Genomic DNA, 19801 nt, shown 5'->3' with positions numbered 1-19801 from the left:
AGGCAAGGCAGCACTGAAGGATTCGTCCTTTTATGGCCCCTAATTCAAAGTCTTCTGAAACTGGATTAAAACAGTTGTCCAATTAACTAGCTTCAACTGAGAGCCTGTGAACACCTGTCTTAAAGGCCTTTAGGGCAGCACGGTAGCATTGTGGATAGCACAATTGCTTCACAGCTCTAGGGTCCCAGGTTCGATTCCGGCTTGGGTCACTGTCTGTGCGAAGTCTGCACATCCTCCTCGTGTGTGCATGGGTTTCCTCCGGGTGCTCCGGTTTCCTCCCACAATCCAAAGATGTGCAGATTACGTGGATTGGCCATGATAAATTGCCCTTAGTAACCACAATTGCCCTTAATGTTGGGTGGGGTCACTGGGTTATGGGGATAGGATGGAGGTGTTAACCTTGGCTAGGGTGCTCTTTCCAAGAGCCGGCGCAGACTCGATGGGCCGATTGGCCTCCTTCTGCACTGTAAATTCTATGAAAGCTGCAATTGAACTTGGCCCAGTCAAAAGGGCAATTTTTAGTTAATTGGTAAATCAAAAAACAAACTAAACTTTAGGTTGAAATTAGCCCTTAAGTGGTTAGCACTGCTGCCTAGCCATCGAGGACTTGGGTTCGATCCCGTCCCCAGGTCACTGTCCTTGTGGAGTATGCACATTCTCCCCGTATCTGCATGAGTCTCACCCTCACAACCCAAAGGTCTGCAGGGTAGGTGGATTGGCCACACTAAATTGCCCTTATTTGGGGAAAAAATGAATTAGGAACTTTTAATTTATAATAAAAAAATAAATTATCCCTTAAATTAAATTATTCCTTAAAACCTACCCCTCGAGACTCCCTGTTTCACCAAATTCCAGCTGCACTCAGGTTGCTGAGCGGCAACCTGATAGTCTACATAATTATGAGAGGCATAGAACATAGAACATAGAACATAGAAAATACAGCACAGAACAGGCCCTTCGGCCCACGATGTTGTGCCGAACCTTTGTCCTAGATTAATCATAGATTATCATTGAATTTACAGTGCAGAAGGAGGCCATTCGGCCCTTTGAGTCTGCACCGGCTCTTGGAAAGAGCACCCTACCCAAACTCAACACCTCCACCCAACACCAAGGGCAATTTGGACATTAAGGGCAATTTATCATTGGCCAATTCACCTAACCCGCACATCTTTGGACTGTGGGAGGAAACCGGAGCACCCGGAGGAAACCCACGCAGACACGGGGAGGACGTGCAGACTCCGCACAGACAATGACCCAATCCGGAATCGAACCTGGGACCATGGAGCTGTGAAGCAATTGTGCTATGCACAATGCTACCGTGCTGCCCTTAAGAACAAATAAATCTACACTATAGATGTAGATTTATAGTCAGAGGGGATAGTCAGAAGTTTTTTTCCCAGGGTGGAAGAGTCAATTATGAGAGAACATAGGTTTAAGGCAGTGTTCTTCAAACTTTTTTTCCAGGGACCCATTTTTACCAACCAGCCAACCTTCAGGACCCAACCCGGCCGACCTGAGTGACCCACCATTTTCTCTTACCTTGTTTGTTGCTGACAAAAGTGGAGGAAATGGCTTTGGTTCCCTTTGGCCCTCGTACACGCTCCTCCAATGGAACCTGTTGGATGAAGGTGAAGCCTTCCGGTGTCGGAAAGTATGGAGTCTCCATCTGGCCAAAGTTCTGCATTTCTTTCCTGTAAAATTTTATCAAATAAAACCCCCCCGAACTTGTAAAAAAAAAGAATAAAATAAATGAATAAAACCCCCCCCCCGAACTTGTAAAAAAAAATGAATAAAATAAAAATTAAATGAATAAAATAAATGAATAAAATGAATAAATACCTCCCGAACTTGTAAAACAAAAAGCTGTGACCATTTTTAAAAATTGCGGCCGCACTGCGCATACGTGCCCGATCATCAGCGCGCATGCGCAATGTGGCCGAAATTTTTTTACATGTTCGCTGCCATTTTGAAGGCCGCTTGCAGGCGGAGTTATTAAAAGCCGGCTGCTGCGCGGGGATTTGCACGATCGGGAGCGCCGCGAAGGACGGCTCCACGACCCTCCCGACTCCCACCCGCGACCCACCCGCGGGTTGCGCCCCCTGAGTTTGAAGAACACTGGTTTAAGGTGTGAGGGGCAAAGTTTAGAGGAGATCTGTGAGGAACGTATTTTACACAGAGGGTAGTGGGTGCCTGGAACTCGCTGCCGGAGGAGGTGGTGGAAACAGGGACGAGAGTGGCATTTAAGGGGCGCCTTGACAAATAAATGAATAGGATGGGAATAGAGGGATACGGACACCGGAAGTGTGGAAGGTTTTAGGTTGGACGGGCAGTATGGTTGGCGCAGGCCTGGAGGGCTAAAGGGCCTGTTCTTGTGCTTTGTTCTTTGTAACAAGGCAGAACTCCAGAGCTCTCTGGTTCTCAATCCTTCCAGCAATGGGAACAGTTTCTCTTTATAACTTCTATCATGATTTTGAATCCCTCTATCCAATCTCCTCTCATCCTTCTCTTTTCCAAGGCAAAGAGTCTCAACTTCTCCAACCTCGAACTGAAGTTTCCCAACCATTCCCGTGGATCTTTTCTGCACCCTCTCTGATCCCTTCACATCCTTCAGAAAGTGTGGAGCCCAGAACTGGACAAATTAACGCCAGCTGACACGGAACACAGTGTTTGAGCTTTAATATAACCTCCTTTCTCTTGTACTCTCTGCCCCTATTAATAAAGATGTGGAGATGCCAGCGTTGGACTGGGGTGAGCAAAGTAAGACGTTTTACAACACCAGGTTAAAGTCCAACAGGTTTGTTTCGATGTCACTAGCTTTCAGAGCGCTGCTCCTTCCTCAGGTGAATGAAGAGGTATGTTCCAGAAACATATATATAGACAGATTCAAAGATGCCAAACAATGCTTGGAATGCGAGCATTAGCAGGTGATTAAATCTTTACAGATCCAGAGATGGGGTAACCCCAGGTTAAAGAGGTGTGAATTGTGTCAAGCCAGGACAGTTGGTAGGATTTTGCAGGCCAGATGGTGGGGGATGAATGTAATGCGACATGAATCCCAGGTCCCGGTTGAGGCCGCACTCATGTGTGCGGAACTTGGTTATAAGCTTCTGCTCGGCGATTCTGCGTTGTCGCACGTCCTGAAGGCCGCCTTGGAGAACGCTTACCCGGAGATCAGAGGCTGAATGCTCTTGACTGCTGAAGTTTTCCCCGACTGGAAGGGAACATTCCTGCCTGGTGATTGTCGCGTGATGTCCGTTCATTCGTTGTCGCAGCGTCTGCATGGTCTCGCCAACGTACCACGCTTCGGGACATCCTTTCCTGCAGCGTATGAGGTAGACAACGTTGGCCGAGTCGCACGAGTATGTACCGCGTACCTGGTGGGTGGTATTCTCACGTGTAATGGTGGCATCCATGTCGATGATTTGGCACGTCTTGCAGAGATTGCCATGGCAGGGTTGTGTGGTGTCGTGGTCACTGTTCTGAAGACTGGGTAGTTTGCTGCAAACAAAGGTTTGTTTGAGGTTGCGCGGTTGTTTGAAGGCAAGTAGTGGGGGTGTGGGGATGACCTTGGCAAGATGTTCATCTTCATCGATGACGTGTTGAAGGCTGTGAAGAAGATGTCGTAGTTTCTCCGCTCCGGGAAAGTACTGGACGACGAAGGGTATTCTGTCGGTTGTGTCCCATGTTTGTCTTCTGAGGAGGTCGGTGCGGGTTTTTGCTGTGGCGCGTTGGAACTGTCGATCGATGAGCCTATTAATAAAGTCAGGGATACTGTAAATTTATTAACTGATTTCGACACCTTTTCTGCCCCCTTCAATGATTTATGCACATTTCCTCCCAGATCCCTCTGCTCTGACAGAGTGGTACCCTGTATTTTATTGTCTCCGAACATTCTTTTTGCCAAAATGAATTGTCTCATATTTCTGTATTTTCTTTCTAATTTTACACTTCCATCTGCCCTGTTTACAACACGGTAGCACAGTGGTTAGCACTGTTGCTTCACAGCTCCAGGGTTCCAGGTTCGATTCCTGGCTTGGGCCACTGTCTGTGTGGAATCTACACGTTCTCCCAGTGTCTGCGTGGGCCAAAGGTTCGGTGCATTGGCCATACTAAATTGCCCTTAGTGTCCCAAAAAAATGTTAAGTAGGAGTTATTGGGTTACAGGGATAGGGTAGAGACGTGGGCTTGAGTAGGGTGCTCTTTGTAAGGGCCGGTGCAGATTCAAGGGCCGAATGGCCTCATTCTGCACTGTAGATTCTATGAATACAATCCAAATTCCTTTTAGATCATCTCCAAGTTTGGATTGGTGGCTTTCTATCCCATCACCTAAGTCATTAATAGCCACAGTAAATAGTTGAGGCCCCAGCGCAGATCCTTGTGAAGCACATCCGGTCGGAATTTCCAGTGGGATTTGGGACCATGTTGTAGAAACCAAAGTGGGGGTCCTAAACCAGCACCGTCTGGGAGCCAGACCACGTCACTAGGTTATCTTGAGGCTGCTCCTAATTGGTTGTCTCTGGGTGCACCATCCGAGTAAGGATGGCAGGCGGGTGGGCAGGTGGGCAGGCGGGTGGGCAGCAGGGCAAGCAGGCAGGCAGGTGGGCGGGCAGGTGGGCAGGCGGGTAGGCAGGCAGGCGGGTGGGTGGGCAGGCAGGCGGGCAGGCAGGTGGGCAGGCGGGCGGGTGGACAGGCGATGGGTGGTCGGGCAGGTGGGCGGGCGGGCAGGCAGGTGGGCGGGCAGGCGGGTGGGCAGGTGGGCAGGCGAGCGGGCAGGCGGGCGGGCGGTGGGGCAGGCGGGCGGGCAGATGGGCGGGAGGCAGGTGGGCAGGCGGGTGGGCGGTGGGGCAGGCGGGCGGGCAGGTGGGTGGGCGGACGGGCGGGCGGGTGGGTGGGCAGGCGGGTGGGGAGGCAGGTGGGCAGGCGGACGGAAAGGTGGGTGGGTGGGCTGGCGTGTGAGCAGGTGGCTGGGGAGGTGGGCGGACGGGCGGCCGGGTGGGCGGGATGTGGGAGGGCAGGCGGGTAGGTGGGTGGGAGGTGGGTGGATGGATGGGCAGGTGGGCGGGTGGGTGGGTGGGCGGGTGGGCAGGCCGGCAGGTGGGCAGGCGGACGAGGAGGTGGGTGGGCGGGCGGGTGGGCAGGTGGGTGGGTGGGCAGGCGGGTGAGGAGGTGGGTGGGCGGACTGGTGGGCAGGTGGGTGGGTGGGGAGGTGGGTGGGTGGGTGGGTGGGTGAGGAGGCAGGTGGGCAAGCAGACGGAAAGGCGGATGGGCGGCAGGGCTGGCGGATGGGAGGCTGGTGGGCAGGCAGGCAGGCGGGTGGCAGGTGGACAGGCAGGCGGGTGGCAGGTGTACAGGCGGGTGGCAGGTGGACAGGCGGGTGGGCGGCAGGACAGGCGGGTGGGCGGCAGGGCCAGCTCTCGATGTTGGTTCAACCAGAGGAGCAGCTACAGGGGAGAGGAGGGTGCTGTGAGGCAGGCCGGCGATTGCGAGGGCTCCTGAACTATAACGTGCATTTGGAGGGGGGTCAATTTAAAACAAAAGATCAGAAGGGGCAAGCAGAGGTTCAAGAGGCGACTCCCCCAGAGGGAATAACCTTCCTCAGCAGTGAGTGTGTGTTCTGGAGCTTCCCTCACTACCTTCCCAACACCCAGCCCCCTTGCCAGCCAGCTACACCCTGGATCCAGGAGAATTCATCCGCATTGCACACATTCCAGCCTGCCCTACCACACTGAGCTCCAACCTAACTGTGCATTCTCTCCAATCTGCGATTGTCACAGTGTCTGCTCTGTGGTTGGCAGCTTGTTTATTGCATCTGGATGACTGGACAAGGGCCACAGAGAGAGCTACAGAATCAGGAAACAGTTTAGATCAGACAGGGCCTTCACTGGGAATGGGAGGTAGGTTAGGCAATTGTCCCTGTGATATGGGGGTCCTGGGACAGAATTTTGGAACAATCTGCAATGCCGACTGCATCTGTGGGAAATGCTGGGCTGACGAGAGTCTTTGCTTTAATCAGCATGCTTAAGGTTGCCTTGGAAACAAGTTATAAATAAATTAGTGACAATGCACATTAAGCCCCTGGGGAAAACTGGCATTACATAGGGAAAATACAACTCAAATAGTTCTCTGTGATTCGGGTGAGTACTGTCAGAGGGTCAGTACTGAGGGAGTGCTGCACTGTCAGAGGGTCAGTACTGAGGGAGTGCGGCACTGTCAGAGGGTCAGTACTGAGAGAGTGCTGCACTGTCAGAGGGTCAGTACTGAGGGAGTGCTGCACTGTCAGAGGGTCAGTACTGAGGGAGTGCTGCACTGTCAGAGGGTCAGTACTGAGGGAGCACTGCACTGTCAGAGGGTCAGTACTGAGGGAGTGCTGCACTGTCAGAGGGCCAGTACTGAGGGAGTGCTGCACTGTCAGAGGGTCAGCACTGAAGGAGTGCTGCACTGTCAGAGGGTCAGTACTGAGGGAGTGCTGCACTGTCAGGGGGTGAGTGCTGAGGGAGTGCTGAACTGTCAGAGGGTCAGCACTGAGGGATAACTGCACTATCAGAGGGTCAGGACTGAGGGGGTGTACGCTGTCATGGAGTCAGTATTGAGGGAGTGCTGCACTGTCAGAGGGTCAGTGCTGAGGGATAACTGCACTGTCAGAGGGTCAGTACTGAGGGAGTGCTGCACTGTCAGGGGGTGAGTGCTGAGGGAGTGCTGAACTGTCAGAGGGTCAGCACTGAGGGATATCTGCACTATCAGAGGGTCAGTACTGAGGGGGTGTACGCTGTCATGGAGTCAGTATTGAGGGAGTGCTGCACTGTCAGAGGGTCAGTGCTGAGAGAGTGATGCACTGTCAGAGGGTCAGTATTGAGAGAGTGCTGCACTGTTGGAGAATCAGTACTGAGGCAGCGCTGCACTGTCAGAGGGTCAGTACTGAGCGAGTGCTGCACTGTCAGAGGGTCAGTGCTGAGGGAGTGCTGCACTGTCAGAGGGTCACTACTGAGGGAGTGCTGCATTGTCAGAGGGTCAGTACTGAGGGAGTGCTGCTCTGTCAGAGGGTCACTACTGAGGGAGTGCTGCATTGTCAGAGGGTCACTACTGAGGGAGTGCTGCACTGTCAGAGGGTCAGTATTGAGAGAGTGCTGCACTGTTGGAGAATCAGTACTGAGGGAGTGCGGCACTGTCTCAGGGTCAGTACTGAGGGAGTGCTGCATTGTTAGAGGGTCAGTACTGAGATAGTGCTGCACTGTCAGAGGGTCAGTACTGAGGGAGTGCTGCACTGTCAGAGGGTCAGTACTGAGGGTGTGCTGCACTGTCAGAGAGTCAGTACTGAGGGAGTGCTGCACTGTCAGAGGGTCAGTACTGAGGGAGTGCGGCACTGTCTCAGGGCCAGTACTGAGGGAGTGCTGCACTGTCAGAGGGTCAATGCTGAGGGAGTGCAGCACTGTCAGAGGGTCAGTACTGAGGGAGCGCGGCACTGTCAGCGGGTCAGTGCTGAGGGAGTGCTGCACTGTCAGAGGGTCAGTACTGAGGGAGTGCTGAGGGAGTGCTGCACTGTCAGAGGGTCAGTACTGTGGGAGTGCTGCACTGTCAGAGGGTCAGTGCTGAGGGAGTGCTGCACTGTCAGATGGTCAGTGCTGAGGGAGTGCTGCACTGTCAGAGGGTCAGTACTGAGGGACTGCTGCACTGTCTATGTGTCTGTACTGAGGGAGTGCTGCAGTGTCAGAGGGTCAGTACTGAGGGAGTACTGCACTGTCAGAGGGTCAGTACTGAGGGAGTGCGGCACTGTCTCAGGGCCAGTACTGAGGGAGCGCTGCACTGACAGAGGGTCAATGCTGAGGGAGTGCAGCACTGTCAGAGGGTCAGTGCTGAGGGAGTGCTGCACTCTCAGAGGGTTAGTACTGAGGGAGTGCTGAGGGAGTGCTGCACTGTCAGAGGGTCAGTACTGTGGGAGTGCTGCACTGTCAGAGGGTCAGTGCTGAGGGAGTGCTGCACTGTCAGATGGTCAGTGCTGAGGGAGTGCTGCACTGTCAGAGGGTCAGTACTGAGGTAATGCTGCACTGTCTATGTGTCAGTACTGAGGGAGTGCTGCAGTGTCAGAGGGTCAGTACTGAGGGAGTACTGCACTGTCAGAGGGTCAGTACTGAGGGAGTGTGGCACTGTCAGAGGCTCAGTGCTGAGGGAGTGCTGCACTGTCTATGGGTCCATGCTGAGGGAGTGCTGCACTGTCAGAGGGTCAGTACTGAGGGAGTGCGGCACTGTCCGAGGGTCAGTGCTGAGGGAGTGCTGCACTGTCTATGGGTCCGTGCTGAGGGAGTGCTGCAGTGTCAGAGGGTCAGTACTGAGGGAGTACTGCACTGTCAGAGGGTCAGTACTGAGGGAGCGCTGCGCTGTCTATGGGTCAGTACTGAGGGAGTGCTGCACTGTCTATGGGTCCATGCTGAGGGAGTGCTGCACTGTCAGAGGGTCAGTACTGAGGGAGTGCGGCACTGTCAGAGGGTCAGTGCTGAGGGAGTGCTGCACTGTCTATGGGTCCGTGCTGAGGGAGTGCTGCAGTGTCAGAGGGTCAGTACTGAGGGAGTACTGCACTGTCAGAGGGTCAGTACTGAGGGAGCGCTGCGCTGTCTATGGGTCAGTGCTGAGGGAGTGCTGCACTGTCTATGGGTCAGTGCTGAGGGAGTGCTGCACTGTCAGAGGGTCAGTGCCTTTCAAGTTCTTTCCTGCCCAATTTCTGCACAGGCAACTATTTTCAAGAACAGGCAATTATAAATCATGGTGGGGTAACAGTACAATCACTCAAAATTTTAGTTTATTCAGAGACTTCCAACATATGAGAATGCCTCAGCTCCCTGGCCCGCGTTGTGTCCTAGAACATAGAACATAGAACAATACAGCGCAGTACAGGCCCTTCGGCCCACGATGTTGCACCGAAACAAATGCCATCTAACCTACACTATACCATTATCATCCATATGTTTATCCAATAAACTTTTAAATGCCCTCAATGTTGGCGAGTTCACTACTGTAGCAGGTAGGGCATTCCACGGCCTCACTACTCTTTGCGTAAAGAACCTACCTCTGAACTCTGTCCTATATCTATTACCCCTCAGTTTAAAGTTATGTCCCCTCGTGCCAGCCATTTCCATCCGCGGGAGAAGGCTCTCACTGTCCACCCTATCCAACCCCCTAATCATTTTGTATGCCTCTATTAAGGCTCCTCTTAACCTTCTTCTCTCCAACGAAAACAACCTCAAGCCTTTCCTCATAAGATTTTGCCTCCATACCAGGCAACATCCTGGTAAATCTCCTCTGCACCCGCTCCAAAGCCTCCACGTCCTTCCTATAATGCGGTGACCAGAACTGTACGCAATACTCCAAATGCGGCCGTACCAGAGTTCTGTACAGCTGCAACATGACCTCCTGACTCCGGAACTCAATCCCTCTACCAATAAAGGCCAACACTCCATAGGCCTTCTTCACCACCCTATCAACCTGGGTGGCAACTTTCAGGGATCTATGTACATGGACACCTAGATCCCTCTGCTCATCCACACTTTCAAGAACTTTACCATTAGCCAAATATTCCACATTCCTGTTATTCCTTCCAAAGTGAATCACCTCACACTTCTCTACATTAAACTCCATTTGCCACCTCTCAGCCCAGCTCTGCAGCTTATCTATATCCCTCTGTAACCTGCTACTTCCTTCCACACTATCGACAACACCACCGACTTTAGTATTGTCTGCAAATTTACTCACCCACCCTTCTGCGCCTTCCTCTAGGTCATTGATAAAAATGACAAACAGCAACGGCCCCAGCACAGATCCTTGTGGTACTCCACTTGTGACTGAACTCCATTCTGAACATTTCCCATCAACCACCACCCTCTGTCTTCTTTCAGCTAGCCAATTTCTGATCCACATCTCTAAATCACCCTCAATCCCCAGCCTCCGTATTTTCTGCAATAGCCTACCGTGGGGAACCTTATCAAACGCTTTGCTGAAATCCATATACACCACATCAACTGCTCTACCCTCGTCTACCTGTTCAGTCACCTTCTCAAAGAACTCGATAAGGTTTGTGAGGCATGACCTACCCTTCACAAAGCCATGCTGACTATCCCTGATCATATTATTCCTATCTAGATGAATTATAAATCTTGTCTCTTATAATCCCCTCCAAGACTTTACCCACTACAGACGTGAGGCTCACCGGTCTATAGTTGCCGGGGTTGTCTCTGCTCCCCTTTTTGAACAAAGGGACCACATTTGCTGTCCTCCAGTCCTCTGGCACTATTCCTGTAGCCAATGATGACATAAAAATCAAAGCCAATGGTCCAGCAATCTCTTCCCTGGCCTCCCAGAGAATCCTAGGATAAATCCCAGAGTCAGTTGAGATAGAATCCCATAGAACAGTACTGAAGGACTCCACTTCGCCCATCGGGTCTGTACCGACCCTCTGAACAAGCAACCCACCCTGACCCCCTCCCATGCCCTATCCACATAACCCCCATGCATTGATCATGGCCAATCCACCTAACCTGCACATCTTTGGACTGCGGGAGGAAACCGGAGCACCCGGAGGAATCCCACACAGACATGGGGAGAAATTGCGAACTTCACCCAGTCAGTGATCCGAGTTTGGAATTGAACCCGGGACCCTGGCGCTGTGTGGCAGGTGTGCTAACCACTGTGCCACCGCAGTGATGCCTTGAGAAACTGTCGGATAATTTACGATTTCAGGATTTTTATTAGTGTAGACATCTGCTCCAGTGCCCAGTGGAACAACACATGGCCCTTCCTCTGGAGTAACCATTCCCACTGATCATGGTGCCGTTGGAGGAAGGTTGGAAGGTGTTGCTGGGTCAGCGTGCTTGGATGAATTGTGTTAGTTTCTCTTTTCCTTGTGTGTTTCCTTACTTCTGTTCCTTGGAGGTGAACCAGATAGGACACGGGGCCTGGTTTTGTTATGATCTTTCCAGGGACCCAGGCTGGGCTAATGTTCTAGATGAATACCAAGTCGTTCACCTCAAAGGACCTAGCATCGTGATGTCTCTTGTGAGCACCTTGTTTCACCTCTATATCCCGGCTAAATTGGGGAACACTAGTTCAGGTTTGGTCCGACGGCGCCTCCCTATTGATACCTCTGAGGGGGATATTCCCGGAGTAACGTGCGGTGCTGTTATGTAAGTTAAGAGGAATCTAATGTCACGTGAATGTTCCTTTAAGAAAAGTGTGCTTTATCAAATGGCTGCAGTGATGTCATTTTGTGGGTGGAGCTGGAAGCTCTTTTTTTCGGCTCTGTGTTTTAGTTTTGCTTTCAGTTGGAGAGCTGCATTCAAACCAAGCAGACGTGTACTGGTGTCTCTCTGTATGTTAAACAAGGTGTTTAGATCACTTGATAATTTATCAGTGATAACTGCTCTCTGTAGAGAATTCAAACCTACTGTCTTTGTTAAAAGGTGTTTTGGCTTATGGATGTTGTTAGGAAAGTTACTAAGGGTTACCTATAGAGTACTGTATTTTTGGGGGGGGCGTTATCAGTGTTAGTAGTTGGTAAGATGTTTCCTGTGAGTTTATAAAATGTTAACTGGATTCATAGAATAAACATTGTTTTGTTTAAAAATAGTTTGGATCTCTGTTGCATCACACCTGTAAAGTGGGCCCTTGTGCTCCCCATAACCAAAATCTATTAAAAGTTGTGGGTCAGATGAACTCCATGATACACTTTGGTGTTCTCTAAACCCTGGCCCATAATACTAACAAGCTTCAATCGTAAGGTTGTAGCTGGCTGCTTATTCATCGCTGAATTCAATGTCGGGACAGCTCTTTCTGCAAAGCTATTTGAGGCTGGGCGATGGGGTGCCCGGCACACATTTTTTATTCCATTAATTTGTATAAAATGCAGAAATTCTGCCCCTGTGAAAGCAGCACCGTTATCGGAGACTAAAACGACTGGCTGGCCAGGCGTAGTGAAGGTTTGTCGCAGTTTTTTGATCGCTGTTGTTGTTGTTGATGGATGTTGTTGTTCTCCTTTCATGAATATCAACTCAGTTGGAATGGGCATCACCGCCAAAATCCACATGTAACCAGGCCCAAGGTCAGCCAGGCCACCGCCATGGGTGCACATGAGCCGATGGACACAGAGCTTTTTGCGATTGGCATTGATCACAACTCCTGACTAAGTTTTTGATATCCTTATCAATATCTGGCCACCAAACATAACTAAGGAGCATTTTCATTTTGGTCTGACCTGGATGACACTGTGTAACCCCTGCAGCAACATTCCTTTTGTTGGGCCTGGAACCCACCACTCTAGATCCACACAGTAACACTCCATCCACACAGCCCAGTTCGTCTTTGTGGAGCTGGAATAGCTTGAATTGGTCCTACCTGTCAAAGCGCCATCCGTGGAAGACCATTCTCCATTGGCAGAGGCCAGAATCGGGAAAGGCAATTGGGCAGAGAATCGATCGTGAAGTTAAACTGTGGCCGGCACTGGGTGTCCGCCAGAACGCCATGCTCCAGTGCCTCGACAGCGGCATCAACGCGTTCTACTCCGCACGTTCAGTAAACACCGTCCGCATATCATTAGCGGGCCTGACCCGATATTCTCCGGGGCATCCACAACGCTCCACCTCTGCCAGGAGGAAGTACCACCGGTGAGTTTCACTTGTGGTTTCAAAAAAATCGGGAAACAGGCGCCATTACTGACGAGGGAGAGGGAGGGGGTAGGATATGCAGAGGCACGACCGTGGAATGCCGGACCAGCTACTGCCAGGGATGGCTACAATACCCCCAATACCCCCCACCCCCGCACACCACCCTTCACCCTCCAGCCCACCAATTCTCCACCTCCGCAAACCGGCCACCACCTGCTGGGGGGGGGGGGGGGTCAGCACATGGCCCACCCAACAGAAATGCCAATGGTAGCCCCTACAGGAGTGCCCCACAGAGTGTACCACTGGCATGGGTTGTGCCAGCCAACATCAGCCTGGCATCAGGGACGGAGAAATAGTTACTTTATTGATGGTCATTTTCCAAACTTTTTTGGACTCTGGAATGGTTCCTACAGATTAGAGGGTAGCTAATATAACCCCGCTATTCAAAAATGGAGGTAGAGAGAAAACAGGGAACCAGTGAGCCTAACGTCGGTAGTAGGGAAGTTGCTGGAGTCAAATCAAGGATTTCATAGCACAGCATTTGGAAAGCAGTGGTATAATCAGTGAAATTCAGCAGAGATTTACAAAAGGAAAAACATGCTTGACAAATCTACTATAATTCTTTGACGATATGTACAGTTAAAGCGCATGGGATTAAGGGTAGTGTCTTGAGATAGATAGAAAGCTAGTTAGCAAACAGGAAGCAAAAAGTTGGAATAAATGGGTCTTTTTCTGATTGTGGTGAAGAAAAATTGAAGCCTTTCAATCTACTGAACCCAGTGTTCAGTCTCTGGGTCAAAAGGATCGATTTTCCCAAAAAGGGGCATTTTTTTAAACCGACTGTTGCTGCGGAGATTTATTTTAAACTTTGAAGGCACGCCTTCCACCCCCCACCCCCACTCCCCACCCCCCCGCCCCATACCCTACCCCCCACCAGTTGGATTGCTAAGGAGGCTTTTCAGGCAGGTGTATTCAGTCAGAACTCCCAGACTGTAGGATTTCTTCCAGGGAGTCACTTTCACTATTACCGAGCCTTCATTCAAAAGAACAGCCTCAGGCTTGTTTAATTCTTATTTGTTCCCGGCTCCACCAGAATGATCAACAGCTTGTCTGAGATGAGTTTAAAAGGATTTTCAAACAACTGACCCGGCCCTCAGCTGGTGGCAGGACTGAACTCCCTGCAGTTCAGTCTGGCTGAAAAGAGAGAAAGGACTTTACTTTGAACCTTTAGACAGAATCCATCAGGTAGGAGAGACAGATCAGGGCTTTGACCCTCCAGCTTCTTGCTCAACCCAAAATGAAAAGCCACATGAAGCCTTCCTGCCCTTTGCAGAACCTTCCAGAATGGTCAGCACCAATCAGCTAAGAACACAGCAATATAAACAGCTCATTGGTCGACAGCCAAGTCCATCAAGATGAATCGTCGCTGATTTCAGACTAAGCAGCACATGCTGCTGTAGATTCCTTTAAAAAAAATTAAAGGTGAAGTCCATCTTAAAGGCATAGGTCCCATTAATTGCCCAGGTACAGATATTGAAATTGCAGAATTACAGAAATTAAAGGGAAAACACAAGGGAAGACAGGGATTAACAGCAGGATCAATGGAAATTATTTAAAGTGGGTCAGTGGACAATCAAATAGGTCAGTGGGGTTGCAGAAATTATTTATTAGGCATACAAAATACAGAAAAATATTAATGAACTTGCAGCACGGAGCTGGACATGGAAAATTAACTTCAGAAAAGATAAATGTGCGGTGGTGTGTTTTGTGGCAAAGAGAGTTGGATAATGAGAGTCTGAATGGAGTAAAGAACCAAAAGGGATCTAGGAGTGCACATACACAAATTATTAAAAGTAGCAACAGAGGTTAATAAGGCCCAACAACTGGATTCTCCCCCTCCCACTCCAAGCCCCTCTCCATGCAGGAGGACTTAAGGCAACACAACCTTCAGAGCCCCCAGCTCCGGCTGCAAAGAACAGTATCTATTTCCCAACCACACTGTCTCCTATCACTACCACATTCCTCTTCATTTTCCCCACTTGACTGGTATCGTTCACCATGATTTTTTTTCATATAATTTACAGTGCCATCCAGCCCATTAAGTCTGCACCAGCCCTGGTTAAACCCACACCTCCACCCTATGCCCGTAACCCCGCCTAACCTTTTGGATACCCATGGGTGATTTAGCACGGCCAATCCACCTAACCTGCACATCTGTGGACTTTGGACTGGAAACTGGAGCACCCGGAGGAAACCCACACAGACACGGGGAGAAAGTGCAAAATCCACACAGTCACCTGAGGCTGGAATTGAACCCGAGTCCCTGGCGGTGTGAGGCAGCAGTGCTAACTGCTGTGGCACCGCGCCGCCCCAATGCCAGGGTCATTCTGCTCATTTACCCTGCAGTTCTTCTCCTCATGCACGCAGGAAGCAAGTACCTTGTAGCTGTCGGTCAAAGGTCCAAGGCTTGTCCATCACGACATGCCGGTTCCCCCTTACCTGACCGACGTGCTGTCACATCCCCCCGTACCTGACCATGAACCAACTTGAAAGATCTGCCGAGTCAAGTTTGCATATCATGACAGGTGTGGCCGGAAACTCCCACCCAGGTAACTCCCACCCAGGTAACTCCCTCCCCGATTCCCATAATGTCTGCAGCTCACTCCAGCTCAGCAATAGCGAGTTGAGGCTGCAGGCAGGGTGTCTGGGATAGGCCCACATTCCACAGGTTCCCACATGCTGCTAGATCTGTCTGACCTTGTTTATTGAGTTAATTAGTTATTAATTTACAGGGTAATGTAAATGATACTCTCCCAGCTTGAAAACAAAGATAAGGCGATTCACCAGCTGGAAAAGGGATTGAGGATCGAGCACATCTTACCCCTCCTGCAGTAAATTCCCATTTATACTAAATTCTTACCCAGGACTTGATCTACATCACACTTATACATCATTCCCGCTTGGTCAGTACTGTGTGTGGTTTAAAAACCTGTCTGCTTGATTCATACCCAATTCTCACTAAACTGAGTGGCTGCGAAGTTGCCTGGAAGATACCAAGTGGGCCTTGTTCTAGGCTAACTAACGCGTGTTCTGAAAAGGACAGGTCACGCCCCTCTTTCCTGGAACTCCATGTTTGATTTCCTCCAATCATTCGCTGTGATTGTGATGTCCTTCTTAACATATCTGCTGTCTTCCACATGGGTGACGTCCAATAGCTCTCTCCACACACACCCAGCTCGGTGGAACTGCATTCTGCTTCCATTGCCTTTAGAGGAAGAGAGTTCCAGAGAATCACCATGCTCTGAGAGAAAATATTTCTCCTCATCTCCGTTTTAAATAAGTGACCCCCTTATTTTTAAACAGTGACCCCTGGTTCTAGATTCTCCCACAAGGAGAAACATCTTCTCCACACCAACCCTTTCAATAACCCTCAGGATTTTAAAGGTTTCAATCAAGTTGCCTCTGATTCATCTAAACTCCAGTGGATACAAATCTAACCTCTCTGACCTTTCCTCATAAGACCACCCCCCTTTCCCAGTATTAGTCTAGTAAACCTTCTCTGGACAGCTTCTAACACATTTACATCTTTCCTTAGTTAAGGAAACCAATACTCCAGAACTGTATACAACTATAGATGTGGTCTCACAAATATGTACAAAGCATAACTTCCTACTTTTGTAATCAATTCCCCTCACAATAAATTATAACATTCTATTAGCTTTCCTAATGGTGGATGCCATTACCTCTGGCGCCCCCCACCCCCAGGATCTATCCATGGCCACTTCCTAACTGCCATCTATACTCAGCCCCTTGGTGATATCATCTGAAATAGTGTGAACTTTCACCTGTAAGCTAACATCTCACTCGCCATCACCTCACCTCCAGTGTTGCTGAATTATCAGATTGTTTCTCCAACATTCTATGCTGGTTTGAGCGGAAATTTCCTCCAGTTAAATATCAGGAAGACTGGAACCATTGTTTTCGGACCCTGCTCCTCACTGTTCCTCAATGACTGATTCCATTCCTCTCTGTGACAACAGCCGGAGGTTAAGTCAGGCTGTTCCCAGACAGATGAACTTCCGACTTGATAGCCATACCACCACTAAGACCCCCTAAGGGGCCAGTTTATGTCAGTTGGTTGGACGGCTAGTTTGTGATGCAGAGCAAGGCCAACAGCATGGGTTCAATTCCCGTACCAGGTGAGGTTATTCATGAAAGCCCCGCCTTCTCAACCATATCCCTCACAGGCCCCGCACCCTCTCACAGGCCCCGCACCCTCTCACAGGCCCCGCACCCTCTCACAGGCCCCTCAGGTTAAATCACCACCAGTCAGCTTTCCCCCTCAAAGAGGAAAGAAGCCCATGGTCATCTGGGACTATGGCAAATTTACTTTAAGATCCCCTATTTCAACCTCTGTAATATTACCTAACTTCACCCCGTCTCAGCTCATCTGCTTTATTGCTTTATTATCCCCAGATTTGACTATTTCAATGCACTCTTAGCTGGTCTCCCACATTCTACCCCCCCTAAATGCTGTTACCCAATGTCTTGATTTACAGCAGACCCCATTCACCTATCACTCCTGTGCTCATATCTACATTGGTCCTTGGTCAAGTAACACCTGGATTTTAACATTTTCACGTTGGTTTTCAAATCCCTCTGGCCTTGTCCCGATGTTTGCAATCACTTGCAGCTCTACAACCCTCTGTACTCCTCCAGTGCTGGCCTTTTCAGCATGCCCGGTTTCAATCCTTCTACCTTGGGTGATCAAGCCTCCAGTTGTCTCGGCCTCGAGATCTGGAAATTCCTCTGTCTCTCCACCTCACTGTCATCCTTTAAGACACTCCTTAAAAACCTGCCTCTTTAACCAAACATTTGAGGAGCAAATGCTACCTCAGCTATGGTGACAAAGAGGAAACTGTCACGAGAAGAGTTAAAAATTGATGAGAAGGTGGTATTGGATACTTAAAGTTGACAAGGCATTGGGATTGGATATTTGAGGTGCATCCAAGGATATTGAAGCAAGTGAGAATGGAAATTGCAGGGGCTCTGGCCAAAATCCTCCAGTCTTCTCGATCCTCAGGGAACTGCCAGAGAACTGCAGAATTGCAGACATTACACCCTTGCTCAAAAACATTGTGAGGATACACCCAGCAATTACAGATCAGTCAGTTAAACTTGGGGAAGCTTTTGAAACAATAATTTGAGGACAGAATTAATAGTCACTGGAAAAAATGATGGGTTGATTAGGAAGAGCCAGCTTGGATTTCTAAAGGAGAAATTGTATTTAACTAACTTGCTGGAGTTTTTTTGAAGAGGGAACGGAGAGGGTCGATGAGGGTAACACTGTTGATGTGGTGTACTTGGATGAGGCATTCTATACAGTGTCGCACAACAGACTTGTGAGAAAAGTTATAGCTCATAGAATAAAAGGAACAGTTCGCAACGTGGATACAAAATTGGCTGAACAATAGGAAACAGTGAGCAGGGGTTAATGGATATTTGTGAGTTGGTGGAATATTTGTCGTGGAATTCCCAAGGAGTCGGTATTGGGACACTTGCTTTTCCTGATTTTTTATCAATGATCTAGATTTGATGTGCAGGGGAAAATTTTACAGTTTACAAATGATGTAAAACTTGGAAGGATTGTAAACTTGGGCAGCACGGTAGCATAGTGGTTAGCACAATTGCTTCACAGCTCCAGGGTCCCAGGTTCGATTCCTGGCTTGGGTCACTGTCTGTGCGGAGTTTGCACATTCTCCCCATGTGTGGGTGGGTTTTCTCCGGGTGCTCCGGTTTCCTCCCACAGTCCAAAGATGTGCAGGTTAGGTGGATTGGCCATGTTAAATTGCCCTTAGTGTCCAAAATTGCCCTTAGTGTTGGGCGGGGTGACTGGGTTATGGGGATAGGGTGGAGGTGTGGGCTTGGGTAGGGTGCTCTTTCAAAGAGCCGGTGCAGACTCGATGGGCCGAATGACCTCATTCTGCACTGTAAATTCTATGAAAAAAAACTGTGAAGTGAGCAGATAGGTTCAGTGAGAAGAAGTGTGAGGTGATGCATTTTGATAGGAGGAACATGGGGAAACAATATAACAAAAGGGGTACAATTCTGAAGGGGTGCAGGAGCAGAGGGACCTGGGTGTATCTGTGTATAGATAATTGAAGGACAGGTGGAGAAAGCAGTTAATAAAGCAGATAGTATTCTGGGATTTCTTAATGGCGCAGAGAGCACAAGAGCAAGGAGGTGATGCTGAACTTTAACAAAACACGAAGTTAGACCTCAGGTGGAATATTGTGTACAGTTCTGGGTGCCACACTATAGGAAGGATGTGAACACACTGGAGAAAGTGAAGAGGTTTACAAGAAGTTTTCCAGGGATGAGAATTTAACAGGTCCTTAAAGGCAGCAGTTCAAGCAGACAAAGTTCTAAAGAAAGCATGTGGAATGATCTCCATCATTGGCAGAGGTATAGAATGTAAAAGTAAGGATATAATGTTGGAATTGTGCCAACCAACTCAGGCAGCGAGGGGGAAAGCTGAATGTTGGAATTGTATACAACACTGGTGAGGCCACAACTGGAGTATTGTGTGCAGTTCTAGTCACCACATTACAGGAAGGCTGGAACTGTTCTCCTTGGAGAGAAGAAGGCGAAGAGGAGATTTAATAGAGATGTTCAAAATCATGAGAGGCCTGGAGTAGATAGGGAGAAACTGTTCCTGCTCGTAAATGGATCAAGAAGAAGAGGTCACAGTTTTAAAATGATTTGTAAAAGAAGCAAATATAATATGAGAAAATCTTTTTCACACAACGAGTGGTTGGGGTGTGGAATGCACAGCCTGGAAGAGAAGAGGAGGCATTCAAGAGGAAATTAGATGTTTATTTTAATAGAAACAACGTGCAAAGGTAGGGCAATGGTGCTGGTCATAATGTTCATTTGTAAAGCCGGTGCAGACACGATGGGCCGAATGGCCTGCTTCAGCACCACAACAATTCTGGTATTCTGTGATCTGACTTAATGTGGCTCGATGTCTAGTTTTGCTTTATAATACATTGGGGTGATTAATTATGTGAAAAGTGTTATGTAAATACAGGTTGTTGTTGTTGCTCATCCCTCATTTCAATGTAATTTGTAAATATTTCATCGTGTGAAGTGACTGT

General features: G+C 49.4%; 1 long non-coding RNA gene across 1 annotated transcript; it reads right to left on the bottom strand.

Annotated features, from left to right (window-relative positions):
• Positions 1–2659: 2659 nt before the first annotated feature.
• LOC140398803 (uncharacterized) lies at positions 2660–15211 on the bottom strand. The gene is made up of 2 exons (XR_011937560.1): positions 15083–15211; positions 2660–3750 (listed from the first exon to the last, which is right to left on the bottom strand). It is a non-coding gene; the product is annotated as an uncharacterized lncRNA (long non-coding RNA).
• Between the last annotated feature and the right edge of the window lie 4590 nt (positions 15212–19801).

The sequence above is a fragment of the Scyliorhinus torazame genome, chromosome 22, assembly GCF_047496885.1.
Source record: "Scyliorhinus torazame isolate Kashiwa2021f chromosome 22, sScyTor2.1, whole genome shotgun sequence".
Taxonomy (NCBI): domain Eukaryota; kingdom Metazoa; phylum Chordata; class Chondrichthyes; order Carcharhiniformes; family Scyliorhinidae; genus Scyliorhinus; species Scyliorhinus torazame.
The sequence above is the reverse complement of the archived record's forward strand: the minus strand, read 5'-3'. Positions and strand labels throughout refer to the sequence as shown.